The sequence below is a fragment of the Macaca fascicularis genome, chromosome 15, assembly GCF_037993035.2.
Source record: "Macaca fascicularis isolate 582-1 chromosome 15, T2T-MFA8v1.1".
Classification (NCBI taxonomy): domain Eukaryota; kingdom Metazoa; phylum Chordata; class Mammalia; order Primates; family Cercopithecidae; genus Macaca; species Macaca fascicularis.
The window spans coordinates 25,300,419-25,319,109 of record NC_088389.1 but is presented as its reverse complement, the minus strand read 5'-3'; positions in this window follow the sequence as shown (position 1 = coordinate 25,319,109).

Genomic DNA, 18,691 nt, shown 5'->3' with positions numbered 1-18,691 from the left:
TCTCAGATTCCACAGAAATAAGGCTAGCAAACAGATCCACGAAATACAGATGTAAGTATCTGAGATGAATTCACAGAACACTAAGCAGTTTCTCAGAAAGCTTCTTTCCAGTTTTCATCTGAGGATATTTCCTTTTTCACCATAGCCCTCTATGGGATTCCCAATATCACTTTGCCAATTCCACAAGAACTGCCTTATCGAAAGGCTTCTTGAGAGGAAAGCTGTAACTCTGTGAGATGATATCACAGAACACAAAGAAGTTTCTCAGAAAGCTTCTTTCTCTTTGTTATCGGAGGATATTTCCTTTGGCCCTATAGTCTTCAAAGGGATCCGAAATATCTCTTCTCAGATTCCACAGAAATAAGGCTAGCAAAGAGATCCACGAAATACAGATGTAACTCTGTGAGATGAATTAACAGAACACTAAGCAGGTTCTCAGAAAGCTTCTTTCCAGATTTCATCTGAGGATATTTCCTTTTTCACCATAGCCCGCTATGGGCTTCCAAATATCACTTTGCCAATTCCGCAAGAACTGCCTTATCGAAAGGCTTCTTGAGGGGAAAGCTGTAACTCTGTGAGATGATTTCACAGAACAGAAAGAAGTTTCTCAGAAAGCTTCTTTCTCTTTGTTATCGGAGGATATTGCCTTTGGCCTAAAGTCTTCAAAGGGATCCGAAATATCTGTTCTCAGATTCCACAGTAATAAGGCTAGCAAAGAGACCCACGAAATACAGATGTAACTCTGTGAGATGAATTAACAGAACACTAAGCTGTTTCTCAGAAAGTTTCTTTCCAGATTTCATCTCAGGATATTTCCTTTTTCACCATAGCCCTCTATGGGCTTCCCAATATCACTTTGCCAATTCCACAAGAACTGTCTTAGCGAAAGGCTTCTTCTAGGGAAAGCTGTAACTCTGTGAGATGATTTCACAGAACACAAAGAAGTTTCTCAGAAAGCTTCTTTCTCTTTGTTATCGGAGGATCTTTCCTTTGGCCCTATAGTCTTCAAAGGGATCCGAAATATCTGTTCTCAGATTCCACAGAAATAAGGCTAGCAAAGAGATCCACGAAATACAGATGTAACTCTGTGAGATGAATTAACAGAACACTAAGCAGTTTCTCAGAAAGCTTCTTTCCAGGTTTCATCTGAGGATAATTTCTTTTTCACCATAGCCCTCTATGGGCTTCCCAATATCACTTTGCCAATTCCACAAGAACTGCCTTATCGAAAGGTTTCTTCAGGGGTCAGCTGTAACTCTGTGAGATGATTTCACAGAACACAAAGAAGTTTCTCAGAAAGCTTCTTTCTCTTTGTTATCGGAGGATATTTCCTTTGGCCCTATAGTCTTCAAAGGGATCCGAAATATCTGTTCTCAGATTCCACAGAAATAAGGCTAGCAAAGAGATCCATGAAATACAGATGTAACTCTGTGAGATGAATTAACAGAACACTAAGCAGTTTCTCAGAAAGCTTCTTTCCACATTTTATCTGAGGATATTTCCTTTTTCTAAATAGCCCTCTATGGGCTTGCAAATATCACTTTGCCATTTCCACAAGAACTGTCTTAGCGTAATTCTTCTTGACGGGAAAGCTGTAACTCTGTGAGATGATTTCACAGAACACAAAGAAGTTTCTCAGAAAGCTTCTTTCCGTTTGTTATCGGAGGATCTTTCATTTGGCCCTATAGTCTTCAAAGGGATCCGAAATATCTGTTCTCAGATTCCACAGAAATAAGGCTACCAAAGAGATCCACGAAATACACATGTAACTCTGTGAGATGAATTAACAGAACACTAAGCAGTTTCTCAGAAAGCTTCTTTCCAGATTTTAAGTGAGGATATTTCCTTTTTCACCGTAGCCCTCTAGGGGCTTCCATATATCACTTTGCCAATTCCACAAGAACTGTCTTAGCGAAAGGCTTCTTGAGGGGAAAGCTGTAATTCTGTGAGATGATTTCACAGAACACAAAGAAGTTTCTCAGAAAGCTTCTTTCTCTTTGTTATCGGAGGATATTTCCTTTGGCCCTATAGTCTTCAAAGGGATCCGAAATATCTGTTCTCAGATTCCACAGAAATAAGGCTAGCAAAGAGATCCACGAAATACAGATGTAACTATCTGAGATGAATTCACAGAACACTTAGCAGTTTCTCAGAAAGCTTCTTTCCAGTTTTCATCTGAGGATATTTCCTTTTCCACCATAGCCCTCTATGGGATTCCAAATATCACTTTGCCAATTCCACAAGAACTGCCTTATCGAAAGGCTTCTTGAGAGGAAAGCTGTAACTCTGTGAGATGATTTCACAGAACACAAAGAAGTTTGTCAGAAAGCTTCTTTCTCTTTGTTATCGGAGGATATTTCCTTTGGCTCTATAGTCTTCAAAGGGATCCGAAATATCTCTTCTCAGATTCCACAGAAATAAGGCTAGCAAAAAGATCCAGGAAATACAGATGTAACTCTGTGAGATGAATTAACAGAACATTAAGCAGGTTCTCAGGAAGCTTCTTTCCAGATTTCATCTGAGGATATTTCCTTTTTCACCATAGCCCTCTATGGGCTTCCAAATATCACTTTGCCAATTCCACAAGAACTGTCTTAGCGAAAGGCTTCTTGAGGAGAAATCTGTAACTCTGTGAGTTGATTTCACAGAACACAAAGAAGTTTCTCAGAAAGCTTCTTTCTCTTTGCTATCGGAGGATATTTCCTTTGGCCCTATAGTCTTCAAAGTGATCCGAAATATCTGTTCTCAGATTCCACAGAAATAAGGCTAGCAAAGAGATCCACGAAATACAGATGTAACTCTGTGAGATGAATTAACAGAACACTAAGCAGTTTCTCAGAAAGCTTTTTTCCAGATTTTATATGAGGATATTTCCTTTTTCACCATAGCCCTCTATGGGCTTCCAAATATCACTTTGCCAATTCCACAAGAACTGTCTTAGCGAAAGGCTTCTTGAGGGGAAAGCTGTAACTCTGTGAGTTGATTTCACAGAACACAAAGAAGTTTCTCAGAAAGCTTCTTTCTCTTTGTTATCGGAGGATATTTCCTTTGGCCCTATAGTCTTCAAAGGGATCCGAAATATCTGTTCTCAGATTCCACAGAAATAAGGCTAGCAAAGAGATCCACGAAATACAGATGTAACTCTGTGAGATGAATTAACAGAACACTAAGCAGTTTCTCAGAAAGCTTCTTTCCAGATTTCATCGGAGGATATTTCCCTTTTCACCATAGCCCTCTAAAGGCTTCCAAATATCACTTTGCCAATTCTACAAGAGCTGTCTTAGCGAAAGGCTTCTTGAGGGGAAAGCTGTAACTCTGTGAGATGATTTCACAGAACCCAAAGAAGTTTCTCAGAAAGCTTCTTTCTCTTTTTTATCGGAGAATATTTCCTTTGGCCCTATAGTCTTCAAAGGGATCCGAAATAACTGTTCTCAGATTCCACAGAAATAAGGCTAGCAAAGAGATCCACGAAATACAGATGTAACTCTGTGAGATGAATTAACAGAATAGTAAGCAGTTTCTCAGAAAGCTTCTTTCCAGATTTCGTCTGAGGATATTTCCTTTTTCACCATAGCCCTCTACTGGCTTCCAATATCACGTTGCCAATTCCGCAAGAACTGCCTTATCGAAAGGCTTCTTGAGGGGAAAGCTGTAACTCTGTGAGACGATTTCACAGAACTCAAAGAAGTTTCTCAGAAAGCTTCTTTCTCTTTGTTATCGGAGGATATTTCCTTTGGCCCTGTAGTCTTCAAAGGGATCCGAAATATCTGTTCTCAGATTCCACAGAAATAAGGCTAGCAAAGAGATCCACGAAATACAGATGTAACTGTGTGAGATGAATTAACAGAATAGTAAGCAGTTTCTCAGAAAGCTTCTTTCCAGATTTCGTCTGAGGATATTTCCTTTTTCACCATAGCCCTCTACGGGCTTCCAATATCACGTTGCCAATTCCGCAAGAACTGCCTTATCGAAAGGCTTCTTGAGGGGAAAGCTGTAACTCTGTGAGACGATTTCACAGAACAGAAAGAAGTTTCTCAGAAAGCTTCTTTCTCTTTGTTATCGGAGGATATTTTTTTGGCCTAAAGTCTTCAAAGGGATCCGAAATATCTGTTCTCAGATTCCACAGTAATAAGGCTAGCAAAGAGACCCACGAAATACAGATGTAACTCTGTGAGATGAATTAACAGAACACCATGCAGTTTCTCAGAAAGCTTCTTTCCAGATTTCATCTGAGGATATTTCCTTTTTAACCATAGCCGTCTATGGGCTTCCAAATATCACTTTGCCAATTCCACAAGAACTGTCTTCGGGAAATTCTTCTTGACGGGAAAGCTGTAGCTCTGTGAGATGATTTCACAGAACACAAAGAAGTTTCTCAGAAAGCTTCTTTCTCTTTTTTATCGGAGGATATTTCCTTTGGCCCTATAGTCTTCAAAGGGATCCGAAATATCTGTTCTCAGATTCCACAGAAATAAGGCTAGCAAAGAGATTCACGAAATACACATGTAACTCTGTGAGATGAATTAACAGAACACTAAGCAGTTTCTCAGAATGCTTCTTTCCAGTTTTCATCTGAGGATATTTCCTTTTTCACCATAGCCCGCTATGGGCTTCCAAATATCACTTTGCCAATTCCGCAAGAACTGCCTTATCGAAAGGCTTCTTGAGGGGAAAGCTGTAACTCTGTGAGATGATTCCATAGAACAGAAAGAAGTTTCTCAGAAAGCTTCTTTCTCTTTGTTATCGGAGGATATTGCCTTTGGCCTAAAGTCTTCAAAGGGATCCGAAATATCTGTTCTCAGATTCCACAGAAATAAGGCTAGCAAAGAGATCCACGAAATACAGATGTAACTCTGTGAGATGAATTAACAGAACACTAAACAGTTCTTCAGAAAGCTTCTTTGCAGATTTCATCTGAGGATATTTCCTTTTTCACCATAGCCCTCTAGGGGCTTCCAAATATTACTTTGCCAATTCCACAAGAACTGTCTTAGTGAAAGGCTTCTTGAAAGGCAAGCTGTAAATCTGTGAGATGATTTCACAGAACACAAAGAAGTTTCTCAAAAAGCTTCTTTCTCTTTGTTATCGGAGGATATTTACTATGGCCCTATAGTGTTCAAAGGTATCCGAAATATCTGTTCTCAGATTCCACAGTAGTAAGGCTAGCAAAGAGATCCACGAAATACAGATGTAACTCTGTGAGATGAATTCACAGAACACTAAGCAGTTTCTCAGAAAGCTTCTTTCCAGATTTTATCTGAGGATATTTCCTTTTTCTAAATAGCCCTGTATGGGCTTGCAAATATTACTTTGCCATTTCCACAAGAACTGTCTTAGCGAAATTCTTCTTGACGGGAAAGCTGTAACTCTGTGAGATGATTTCACAGAACACAAAGAAGTTTCTCAGAAAGCTTCTTTCTGTTTGTTATAGGAGGATCTTTCCTTTGGCCCTATAGTCTTCAAAGGGATCCGAAATATCTGTTCTCAGATTCCACAGAAATAAGGCTAGCAAAGAGATCCACGAAATACACATGTAACTCTGTGAGATGAATTAACAGAACACTAAGCAGTTTCTCAGAAAGATTCTTTCCAGATTTTATGTGAGGATATTTCCTTTTTCACCGTAGCCCTCTAGGGGCTTCCATATATCACTATGCCAATTCCACAAGAACTGTCTTAGCGAAAGGCTTCTTGAGGGGAAAGCTGTAACTCTGTGAGATGATTTCACAGAACACAAAGATGTTTCTCAGAAAGCTTCTTTCTCTTTGTTATCGCAGGATATTTCCTTTGGCCCTATAGTCTTCAAATTGATCCGAAAGATCTGTTCTCAGATTCCACAGAAATAAGGCTAGCAAACAGATCCACGAAATACAGATGTAACTATCTGAGATGAATTCACAGAACACTAAGCAGTTTCTCAGAAAGCTTCTTTCCAGTTTTCATCTGAGGATATTTCCTTTTTCACCATAGCCCTCTATGGGATTCCCAATATCACTTTGCCAATTCCACAAGAACTGCCTTATCGAAAGGCTTCTTGAGAGGAAAGCTGTAACTCTGTGAGATGATATCACAGAACACAAAGAAGTTTCTCAGAAAGCTTCTTTCTCTTTGTTATCGGAGGATATTTCCTTTGGCCCTATAGTCTTCAAAGGGATCCGAAATATCTCTTCTCAGATTCCACAGAAATAAGGCTAGCAAAGAGATCCACGAAATACAGATGTAACTCTGTGAGATGAATTAACAGAACACTAAGCAGGTTCTCAGAAAGCTTCTTTCCAGATTTCATCTGAGGATATTTCCTTTTTCACCATAGCCCTCTATGGGCTTCCAAATATCACTTTGCCAATTCCACAAGAACTGTCTTAGCGAAAGGCTTCTTGAGGAGAAATCTGTAACTCTGTGAGTTGATTTCACAGAAAGCAAAGAAGTTTCTCCGATAGCTTCTTTCTCTTTGTTATCAGAGGATATTTCCTTTGGCCCTATAGTCTTCAAAGGGATCCGAAATATCTGTTCTCAGATTCCACAGAAATAAGGCTAGCAAAGAGATCCATGAAATACAGATGTAACTCTGTGATGAATTAACAGAACACTAAGCAGTTTCTCAGAAAGCTTCTTTCCAGATTTTATCTGAGGATATTTCCTTTTATACCATAGACCTCTAGGGGCTTTCATTTATCACTTTGCCAATTCCACAAAAACTGTCTTAGCGAAAGGCTTCTTGAGGGGAAAGCTGTAACTCTGTGACATGATTTCACAGAACACGAAGAAGGTTCTCAGAAAGCTTCTTTCTCTTTGTTATCGGAGGATATTTCCTTTGGCCTAAAGTCTTCAAAGGGATCCTAAATATCTGTTCTCAGATTCCACAGTAATAAGGCTAGCAAAGAGACCCACGAAATACAGATGTAACTCTGTGAGATGAATTAACAGAACACCATGCAGTTTCTCAGAAAGCTTCTTTCCAGATTTCATCTGAGGATATTTCCTTTTTAACCATACCCCTCTATGGGCTTCCAAATATCACTTTGCCAATTCCACAAGAACTGTCTTGGGGAAATTCTTCTTGACGGGAAAGCTGTAACTCTGTGAGATGATTTCACAGAACACAAAGAAGTTTCTGAGAAAGCTTCTTTCTCTTTTTTATCGGAGGATATTTCCTTTGGCCCTATTGTCTTCAAAGGGATCCGAAATATCTGTTCTCAGATTCCACAGAAATAAGGATAGCAAAGAGATCCACGAAATACAGATGTAACTCTGTGAGATGAATTAACAGAACACTAAGCAGTTTCTCACAAAGCTTCTTTCCAGATTTCATCTGAGGATATTTCCTTTTTCACCATAGCCCTCTATGGGTTTCCAAATATCACTTTGCCAATTCCACAAGAACTGCCTTAGCGAAAGGCTTCTTCTAGGGAAAGCTGTAACTCTGTGAGATGATTTCACAGAACACAAAGAAGTATCTCAGAAAGCTTCTTTCTCTTTGTTATCGGAGGATATTTCCTTTGGCCCTGTAGTCTTCAAAGGGATCCGAAATATCTGTTCTCAGATTCCACAGAAATAAGGCTAGCAAACAGATCCACGAAATACGAACGTAACTCTGTGAGATGAATTAACAGAACACTAAGCAGTTTCTCAGAAAGCTTCTTTCCAGATTTCATCTGAGGATATTTCCTTTTTCACCATAGCCCTCCATGGGCTTCCAAATATCACTTTGCCAATTCCACAAGAACTGTCTTAGCGAAGGGCTTCTTGAGGGAAAGCTGTAACTCTGTGAGAAGATTTCACAGAACACAAAGAAGTTTCTCAGAAAGCTTCTTTCTCTTTGTTATCGGAGGATATTTCCGTTGGCCCTACAGTCTTCAAAGGGATCCGAATTATCTGTTCTCAGATTCCACAGAAATAAGGCTAGCTAAGAGATCCACGAAATACAGATGTAACTCTGTGAGATGAATTAACAGAACACTAAGCAGTTTCTCAGAAAGCTTCTTTCCAGATTTCATCGGAGGATATTTCCCTTTTCAACATAGCCCTCTAAGGGCTTCCAAATATCACTTTGCCAATTCCACAAGAGCTGTCTTAGCGAAAGGCTCCTTGAGGGGAAAGCTGTAACTCTGTGAGATGATTTCACAGAACACAAAGAAGTTTCTCAGAAAGCTTCTTTCTCTTTGTTATCGGAGAATATTTCCTTTGGCCCTATAGTCTTCAAAGGGATCCGAAATATCTGTTCTCAGATTCCACAGAAATAAGGCTAGCAAAGAGATCCACGAAATACAGATGTAACTCTGTGAGATGAATTAACAGAACACTAAGCAGTTTCTCAGAAAGCTTCTTTCCAAATTTGATCTGAGGATGTTTCCTTTTTCACCATAGCCCTCTATGGGCTACCAAATATCACTTTGCCAATTCCACAAGAACTGTCTAAGCGAAAGACTTCTTGAGGGGAAAGCTGTAACTCTGTGAGATGATTTCCCAGAACACAAAGAAGTTTCTCAGAAAGGTTCTTTCTCTTTGTTATCGGAGGATATTTCCTTTGGCAATGTAGTCTTCAAAGGGATCCGAAATATCTCTTCTCAGATTCCACAGAAATAAGGCTAACAAAGAGATCCACGAAATACAGATGTAACTGTGTGAGATGAATTAACAGAATACTAAGGAGTTTCTCAGAAATCTTCTTTCCAGATTTCGTCTGAGGATATTTCCTTTTTCACCATAGCACTCTATGGGCTTCCAATATCACTCTGCCAATTCCGCAAGAACTGCGTTATCGAAAGGCTTCTTGAGGGGAAAGCTGTAACTCTGTGAGATGATTTCACAGAACAGAAAGAAGTTTCTCAGAAAGCTTCTTTCTCTTTGTTATCGGAGGATATTTCCTTTGGCCTAAAGTCTTCAGAGAGATCCGAAATATCTGTTCTCAGATTCCACGGTAATAAGGCTAGCAAAGAGACCAATGAAATACAGATGTAACTCGGTGAGATGAATTAACAGAACACCATGCAGTTTTTCAGAAAGCTTCTTTCCAGATTTCATCTGAGGATATTTCCTTTTTAACCATAGCCCTCTTTAGGCTTCCAAATGTCACTTTGCCAATTCCACAAGAACTGTCTTAGGGAAATTCTTCTTGACGGGAAAGCTGTAACTCTGTGAGATGTTTTCACAGAACACAAAGAAGTTTCTCAGAAAGCTTCTTTCTCTTTTTTATCGGAGGATATTTCCTTTGGCCCTATAGTCTTCAAAGGTATCCGAAATATCTGTTCTCAGATTCCACAGAAATAAGGCTAGCAAAGAGATCCACGAAATACAGATGTAACTCTGTGAGATGAATTCACAGATCACTAAACAGTTCTTCAGAAAGCTTCTTTCCAGATTTCATGTGAGGATATTTCCTTTTTCATCATAGCCCTCTATGGGCTACCAAATATCACTTTGCCAATTCCACAAGAACTGTCTTAGCGAAGGGCTTCTTGAGGGAAAGCTGTAACTCTGTGAGACGATTTCACAGAACACAAAGAAGTTTCTCAGAAAGCTTCTTTCTCTTTGTTATCGGAGGATATTTCCGCTGGCCCTACAGTCTTCAAAGGGATCCGAAATATCTGTTCTCAGATTCCACAGAAATAAGGCTAGCTAAGAGATCCACGAAATACAGATGTAACTCTGTGAGATGAATTAACAGAACACTAAGCAGTTTCTCAGAAAGCTTCTTTCCAAATTTGATCTGAGGATATTTCCTTTTTCACCATAGCCCTCTAAGGGCTACCAAATATCACTTTGCCAATTCCACAAGAACTGTCTAAGCGAAAGACTTCTTGAGGGGAAAGCTGTAACTCTGTGACATGATTTCCCAGAACACAAAGAAGATTCTCAGAAAGCTTCTTTCTCTTTGTTATCGGAGGATATTTCCTTTGGCCCTGTAGTCTTCAAAGGAATCCGAAATATCTGTTCTCAGATTCCACAGAAATAAGGCTAACAAAGAGATCCACGAAATACAGATGTAACTGTGTGAGATGAATTAACAGAATACTAAGCAGTTTCTCAGAAAGCTTCTTTCCAGATTTCGTCTGAGGATATTTCCTTTTTCACCATAGCCCTCTACGGGCTTCCAATATCACTTTGCCAATTCCGCAAGAACTGCGTTATCGAAAGGCTTCTTGAGGGGAAATCTGTAACTCTGTGAGATGATTTCACAGAATAGAAAGAAGTTTCTCAGAAAGCTTCTTTCTCTTTGTTATCGGAGGATATTTCCTTTGGCCCTGTAGTCTTCAAAGGGATCCGAAATATCTGTTCTCAGATTCAACAGAAATAAGGCTAGCAAAGAGATCCACGAAATACAGATGTAACTCAGGTGAGATGAATTAAGAGAACACTAAGCAGTTTCTCAGAAAGCTTCTTTCCAGATTTCATCTGAGGATAATTCCTTTTTCAACATAGCCCTCTAGGGGCTTCCCAATATCACTTTGCCAATTCCACCAGAACTGTCTTAGCGAAAGGCTTCTTTAGGGGAAAGCTGTAACTCTGTGAGATGATTTCACAGAACACAAAGAAGTTTCTCAAAAAGCTTCTTTCTCTTTGTTATCGGAGGATCTTTCCTTTGGCCCTATAGTCTTCAAAGGGATCCGAAATATCTGTTCTCAGATTCCACAGAAATAAGGCTAGCAAAGAGATCCACGAAATACAGATGTAACTATCTGAGATGAATTCACAGAACACTAAGCAGTTTCTCAGAAAGCTTCTTTCCAGATTTCATCTGAGGATATTTCCTTTTTCACCATAGCCCTCTATGGGCTTCCAAATATCACTTTGCCAATTCCACAAGAACTGTCTTAGCGAAAGGCTTCTTGAGGAGAAATCTGTAACTCTGTGAGTTGATTTCACAGAAAACAAAGAAGTTTCTCAGATAGCTTCTTTCTCTTTGTTATCAGAGGATATTTCCTTTGGCCCTATAGTCTTCAAAGGGATCTGAAATATCTGTTCTCAGATTCCACAGAAATAAGGCTAGCAAAGAGATCCATGAAATACAGATGTAACTCTGTGAGATGAATTAACAGAACACTAAGGAGTTTCTCAGAAAGCTTCTTTCCAGATTTTATCTGAGGATATTTCCTTTTATACCATAGACCTCTAGGGTCTTTCATTTATCACTTTGCCAATTCCACAAAAACTGTCTTAGCGAAAGGCTTCTTGAGGGGAAAGCTGTAACTCTGTGAGTTGATTTCACAGAACACAAAGAAGTTTCTCAGAAAGATTCTTTCTCTTTGTTATCGGAGGATATTTCCTTTGGCCCTATAGTCTTCAAAGGGATCCGAAATATCTGTTCTCAGATTCCACAGAAATAAGGCTAGCAAAGAGATCCACGAAATACAGATGTAACTCTGTGAGATGAATTATCAGAACACTAAGCAGTTCTCAGAAAGCTTCTTTCCAGATTTCATCGGAGGATATTTCCTTTTTCACCGTAGCCCTCTACGGGCTTCCAAATATCACTCTGCCAATTCCTAAAGAACTGTGTTAGCGAAAGGCTTCTTGAGGAGAAAGCTGTAACTCTGTGAGATGTTTTCACAGAACACAAAGAAGTTTCTCAGAAAGCTTCTTTCTCTTTGTTATCGGAGGATATTTCCTTTGGCCCTGTAGTCTTCAAAGGGATCCGTAATATCTGTTCTCAGATTCCACAGAAATAAGGCTAGCAAAGAGATCCACGAAATACAGATGTAACTCTGGTAGATGAATTAACCGAACACTAAGCAGTTTCTCAGAAAGCTTCTTTCCAGATTTCATCTGAGGATATTTCCTTTTTCACCATAGCCCTCTATGTGCTTCCAAATATCACTTTTCCAATTCCACAAGAACTGTCTTGGCGAAAGGCTTCTTGAGGGGAAAGCTGTAAGTCTGTGAGATGATTTCACAGAACACAAAGAAGTTTCTCAGAAAGCTTCTTTCTCTTTGTTATCGGAGGATCTTTCCTTTGGCCCTATAGTCTTCAAAGGGATCCGAAATATCTGTTCTCAGATTCCACAGAAATAAGGCTAGCAAAGAGATCAACGAAATAAAGATGTAACTCTGTGAGATAAATTAACAGAACACTAAGCAGTTTCTCAGAAAGCTTCCTTCCAGATTTCATCTGAGGATATTTTCTTTTTCACCATAGCCCTCTATGGGCTTCCCAATATCACTTTGCCAATTCCACAAGAACTGTCTTAGCGAAAGGCTTCCTGAGGGGAAAGCTGTAACTCTGTGAGTTGATTTCACAGAACACAAAGAAGTTTCTCAGAAAGCTTCTTTCTCTTTGTTATCGGAGGATATTTCCTTTGGCCCTATACTCTTCAAAGGGATCCGAAATATCTGTTCTCAGATTCCACAGAAATAAGGCTAGCAAAGAGATCCACGAAATACAGATGTAACTATCTGAGATGAATTATCAGACCACTAAGCAGTTTCTCAAAAAGCTTCTTACCAGTTTTCATCTTAGGATATTTCCTTTTTCATCATAGCCCTCTATGGGATTCCCAATATCACTTTGCCAATTCCACAAGAACTGCCTTATCGAAAGGCTTCTTGAGAGGAAAGCTGTAACTCTGTGAGATGATTTCACAGAACACAAAGAAGTTTCTCAGAAAGCTTCTTTCTCTTTGTTATCGGAGGATATTTCCTTTGGCCCTATAGTCTTCAAAGGGATCCGAAATATCTGTTCTCAGATTCCACAGAAATAAGGCTAGCAAAGAGATCCACGAAATACAGATGTAACTCTGTGAGATGAATTAACAGAACACTAAGCAGTTTTTCAGAAAGCTTCTTTCCCGATTTCATCTAGGGATATATCCTTTTTCACCATAGCCCTCTAGGGGCTTCTATATATCACTTTGCGAATTCCACAAGAACTGTCTTAGCGAAAGGCTTCTTGAGGGGAAAGCTGTAACTCTGTGAGATGATTTCACAGAACACAAAGAAGTTTCTCAGAAAGATTCTTTCTCTTTGTTATCGGAGGATATTTCCTTTGGCCCTATAGTCTTCAAAGGGATCCGAAATATCTGTTCTCAGATTCCACAGAAATAAGGCTAGCAAAGAGATCCACGAAATACAGATGTAACTCTGTGAGATGAATTAACAGAACACTAAACAGTTCTTCAGAAAGCTTCTTTGCAGATTTCATCTGAGGATATTTCCTTTTTCACCATAGCCCTCTAGGGGCTTCCAAATATTACTTTGCCAATTCCACAAGAACTGTCTTAGTGAAAGGCTTCTTGAGAGGAAAGCTGTAACTCTGTGAGATGATTTCACAGAACACAAAGAAGTTTCTCAGAAAGCTTCTTTCTCTTTGTTATCGGAGGATATTTACTATGGCCCTATAGTGTTCAAAGGTATCCGAAATATCTGTTCTCAGATTCCACAGTAGTAAGGCTAGCAAAGAGATCCACGAAATACAGATGTAACTCTATGACATGAATTCACAGAACACTAAGCAGTTTCTCAGAAAGCTTCTTTCCAGATTTTATCTGAGGATATTTCCTTTTTCTAAATAGCCCTCTATGGGCTTGCAAATATCACTTTGCCATTTCCACAAGAACTGTTTTAGCGAAATTCTTCTTGACGGGAAAGCTGTAACTCTGTGAGATGATTTCACAGAACACAAAGAAGTTTCTCAGAAAGCTTCTTTCTGTTTGTTATCGGAGGATCTTTCCTTTGGCCCTATAGTCTTCAAAGGGATCCGAAATATCTGTTCTCAGATTCCACAGAAATAAGGCTAGCAAACAGATCCACGAAATATGAACGTAACTCTGTGAGATGAATTAACAGAACACTAAGCAGTTTCTCAGAAAGCTTCTTTCCAGATTTCATCTGAGGATATTTCCTTTTTCACCATAGCCCTCCATGGGCTTCCAAATATCACTTTGCCAATTTCACAAGAACTGTCTTAGCGAAGGGCTTCTTGAGGGAAAGCTGTAACTCTGTGAGAAGATTTCACAGAACACAAAGAAGTTTCTCAGAAAGCTTCTTTCTCTTTGTTATCGGAGGATATTTCCATTGGCCCTACAGTCTTCAAAGGGATCCGAATTATCTGTTCTCAGATTCCACAGAAATAAGGCTAGCTAAGAGATCCACGAAATACAGATGTAACTCTGTGAGATGAATTAACAGAACACTAAGCAGTTTCTCAGAAAGCTTCTTTCCAGATTTCATCGGAGGATATTTCCCTTTTCAACATAGCCCTCTAAGGGCTTCCAAATATCACTTTGCCAATTCCACAAGAGCTGTCTTAGCGAAAGGCTACTTGAGGGGAAAGCTGTAACTCTGTGAGATGATTTCACAGAACACAAAGAAGTTTCTCAGAAAGCTTCTTTCTCTTTGTTATCGGAGAATATTTCCTTTGGCCCTATAGTCTTCAAAGGGATCCGAAATATCTGTTCTCAGATTCCACAGAAATAAGGCTAGCAAAGAGATCCACGAAATACAGATGTAACTCTGTGAGATGAATTAACAGAACACTAAGCAGTTTCTCAGAAAGCTTCTTTCCAAATTTGATCTGAGGATATTTCCTTTTTCACCATAGCCCTCTATGGGCTACCAAATATCACTTTGCCAATTCCAGAAGAACTGTCTAAGCGAAAGACTTCTTAAGGGGAAAGCTGTAACTCTGTGAGATGATTTCCCAGAACACAAAGAAGTTTCTCAGAAAGGTTCTTTCTCTTTGTTATCGGAGGATATTTCCTTTGGCAATGTAGTCTTCAAAGGGATCCGAAATATCTCTTCTCAGATTCCACAGAAATAAGGCTAACAAAGAGATCCACGAAATACAGATGTAACTGTGTGAGATGAATTAACAGAATACTAAGGAGTTTCTCAGAAAGCTTCTTTCCAGATTTCGTCTGAGGATATTTCCTTTTTCACCATAGCACTCTACGGGCTTCCAATATCACTCTGCCAATTCCGCAAGAACTGCGTTATCGAAAGGCTTCTTGAGGGGAAAGCTGTAACTCTGTGAGATGATTTCACAGAACAGAAAGAAGTTTCTCAGAAAGCTTCTTTCTCTTTGTTATCGGAGGATATTTCATTTGGCCTAAAGTCTTCAGAGAGATCCGAAATATCTGTTCTCAGATTCCACGGTAATAAGGCTAGCAAGGAGACCAATGAAATACAGATGTAACTCGGTGAGATGAATTAACAGAACACCATGCAGTTTCTCAGAAAGCTTCTTTCCAGATTTCATCTGAGGATATTTCCTTTTTAACCATAGCCCTCTTTAGGCTTCCAAATGTCACTTTGCCAATTCCACAAGAACTGTCTTAGGGAAATTCTTCTTGACGGGAAAGCTGTAACTCTGTGAGATGTTTTCACAGAACACAAAGAAGTTTCTCAGAAAGCTTCTTTCTCTTTTTTATCGGAGGATATTTCCTTTGTCCCTATAGTCTTCAAAGGTATCCGAAATATCTGTTCTCAGATTCCACAGAAATAAGGCTAGCAAAGAGATCCACGAAATACAGATGTAACTCTGTGAGATGAATTAACAGATCACTAAACAGTTCTTCAGAAAGCTTCTTTCCAGATTTCATCTGAGGATATTTCCTTTTTCATCATAGCCCTCTATGGGCTACCAAATATCACTTTGCCAATTCCACAAGAACTGTCTTAGCGAAGGGCTTCTTGAGGGAAAGCTGTAACTCTGTGAGACGATTTCACAGAACACAAAGAAGTTTCTCAGAAAGCTTCTTTCTCTTTGTTATCGGAGGATATTTCCGCTGGCCCTACAGTCTTCAAAGGGATCCGAAATATCTGCTCTCAGATTCCACAGAAATAAGGCTAGCTAAGAGATCCACGAAATACAGATGTAACTCTGTGAGATGAATTAACAGAACACTAAGCAGTTTCTCAGAAAGCTTCTTTCCAGATTTCATCGGAGGATATTTCCCTTTTCAACTTAGCCCTCTAAGGGCTTCCAAATATCACTTTGCCAATTCCACAAGAGCTGTCTTAGCGAAAGGCTCCTTGAGGGGAAGCTGTAACTCTGTGAGATGATTTCACAGAACACAAAGAAGTTTCTCAGAAAGCTTCTTTCTCTTTGTTATCGGAGAATATTTCCTTTGGCCCTATAGTCTTCAAAGGGATCCGAAATATCTGTTCTCAGATTCCACAGAAATAAGGCTAGCAAAGAGATCCACGAAATACAGATGTAACTCTGTGAGATGAATTAACAGAACACTAAGCAGTTTCTCAGAAAGCTTCTTTCCAAATTTGATCTGAGGATATTTCCTTTTTCACCATAGCCCTCTATGGGCTACCAAATATCACTTTGCCAATTCCACAAGAACTGTCTAAGCGAAAGACTTCTTGAGGGGAAAGCTGTAACTCTGTGACATGATTTCCCAGAACACAAAGAAGATTCTCAGAAAGCTTCTTTCTCTTTGTTATCGGAGGATATTTCCTTTGGCCCTGTAGTCTTCAAAGGGATCCGAAATATCTGTTCTCAGATTGCACAGAAATAAGGCTAGCAAAGAGATCCACGAAATACAGATGTAACTGTGTGAGATGAATTAACAGAATACTAAGCAGTTTCTCAGAAAGCTTCTTTCCAGATTTCGTCTGAGGATATTTCCTTTTTCACCATAGCCCTCTACGGGCTTCCAATATCACTTTGCCAATTCCGCAAGAACTGCGTTATCGAAAGGCTTCTTGAACGGAAATCTGTAACTCTGTGAGATGATTTCACAGAACAGAAAGAAGTTTCTCAGAAAGCTTCTTTCTCTTTGTTATCGGAGGATATTTCCTTTGGCCCTGTAGTCTTCAAAGGGATCCGAAATATCTGTTCTCAGATTCAACAGAAATAAGGCTAGCAAAGAGATCCACGAAATACAGATGTAACTCAGGTGAGATGAATTAAGAGAACACTAAGCAGTTTCTCAGAAAGCTTCTTTCCAGATTTCATCTGAGGATAATTCCTTTTTCAACATAGCCCTCTAGGGGCTTCCCAATATCACTTTGCCAATTCCACCAGAACTGTCTTAGCGAAAGGCTTCTTTAGGGGAAAGCTGTAACTCTGTGAGATGATTTCACAGAACACAAAGAAGTTTCTCAAAAAGCTTCTTTCTCTTTGTTATCGGAGGATCTTTCCTTTGGAACTATAGTCTTCAAAGGGATCCGAAATATCTGTTCTCAGATTCCACAGAAATAAGGCTAGCAACGAGATCCACGAAATACAGATATAACTGTGTGAGATGAATTAACAGAACACTAAGCAGTTTCTCAGAAAGCTTCTTTCCAGATTTCATCTGAGGATATTTCCTTTTTCACCATAGCCCTCTAGGGGCTTCGAAATATCACTTTGCCAATTCCACAAGAACTGTCTTAGCGAAAGGCTTCTTGAGGGGAAAGCTGTAACTCTGTGAGTTGATTTCACAGAACACAAAGAAGTTTCTCAGAAAGATTCTTTCTCTTTGTTATCGGAGGATATTTCCTTTGGCCCTACAGTCCTCAAAGGGATCCGAAATATCTGTTCTCAGATTCCACAGAAATAAGGCTAGCAAAGAGATCCACGAAATACAGATGTAACTCTGTGAGATAAATTAACAGAACACTAAGCAGTTTCTCAGAAAGCTTCTTTCCAGATTTCATCTGAGGATATTTTCTTTTTCACCATAGCCCTCTATGGGCTTCCCAATATCACTTTGCCAATTCCACAAGAACTGTCTTAGCGAAAGGCTTCTTGAGGGGAAAGCTGTAACTCTGTGAGTTGATTTCACAGAACACAAAGAAGTTTCTCAGAAAGCTTCTTTCTCTTTGTTATCGGAGGATATTTCCTTTGGCCCTATACTCTTCAAAGGGATCCGAAATATCTGTTCTCAGATTCCACAGAAATAAGGCTAGCAAAGAGATCCACGAAATACAGATGTAACTATCTGAGATGAATTATCAGACCACTAAGCAGTTTCTCAAAAAGCTTCTTACCAGTTTTCATCTTAGGATATTTCCTTTTTCATCATAGCCCTCTATGGGATTCCCAATATCACTTTGCCAATTCCACAATAACTGCCTTATCGAAAGGCTTTTTGAGAGGAAAGCTGTAACTCTGTGAGATGATTTCACAGAACACAAAGAAGTTTCTCAGAAAGCTTCTTTCTCTTTGTTATCGGAGGATATTTCCTTTGGCCCTATAGTCTTCAAAGGGATCCGAAATATCTGTTCTCAGATTCCACAGAAATAAGGCTAGCAAAGAGATCCACGAAATACAGATGTAACTCTGTGAGATGAATTAACAGAACACTAAGCAGTTTCTCAGAAAGCTTCTTTCCCGATTTCATCTAGGGATATATCCTTTTTCACCATAGCCCTCTAGGGGCTTCTATATATCACTTTGCGAATTCCACAAGAACTGTCTTAGCGAAAGGCTTCTTGAGGGGAAAGCTGTAACTCTGTGAGATGATTTCACAGAACACAAAGAAGTTTCTCAGAAAGATTCTTTCTCTTTGTTATCGGAGGATATTTCCTGTGGCCCTATAGTCTTCAAAGGGATCCGAAATATCTGTTCTCAGATTCCACAGAAATAAGGCTAGCAAAGAGATCCACGAAATACAGATGTAACTCTGTGAGATGAATTAACAGAACACTAAACAGTTCTTCAGAAAGCTTCTTTGCAGATTTCATCTGAGGATATTTCCTTTTTCACCATAGCCCTCTAGGGGCTTCCAAATATTACTTTGCCAATTCCACAAGA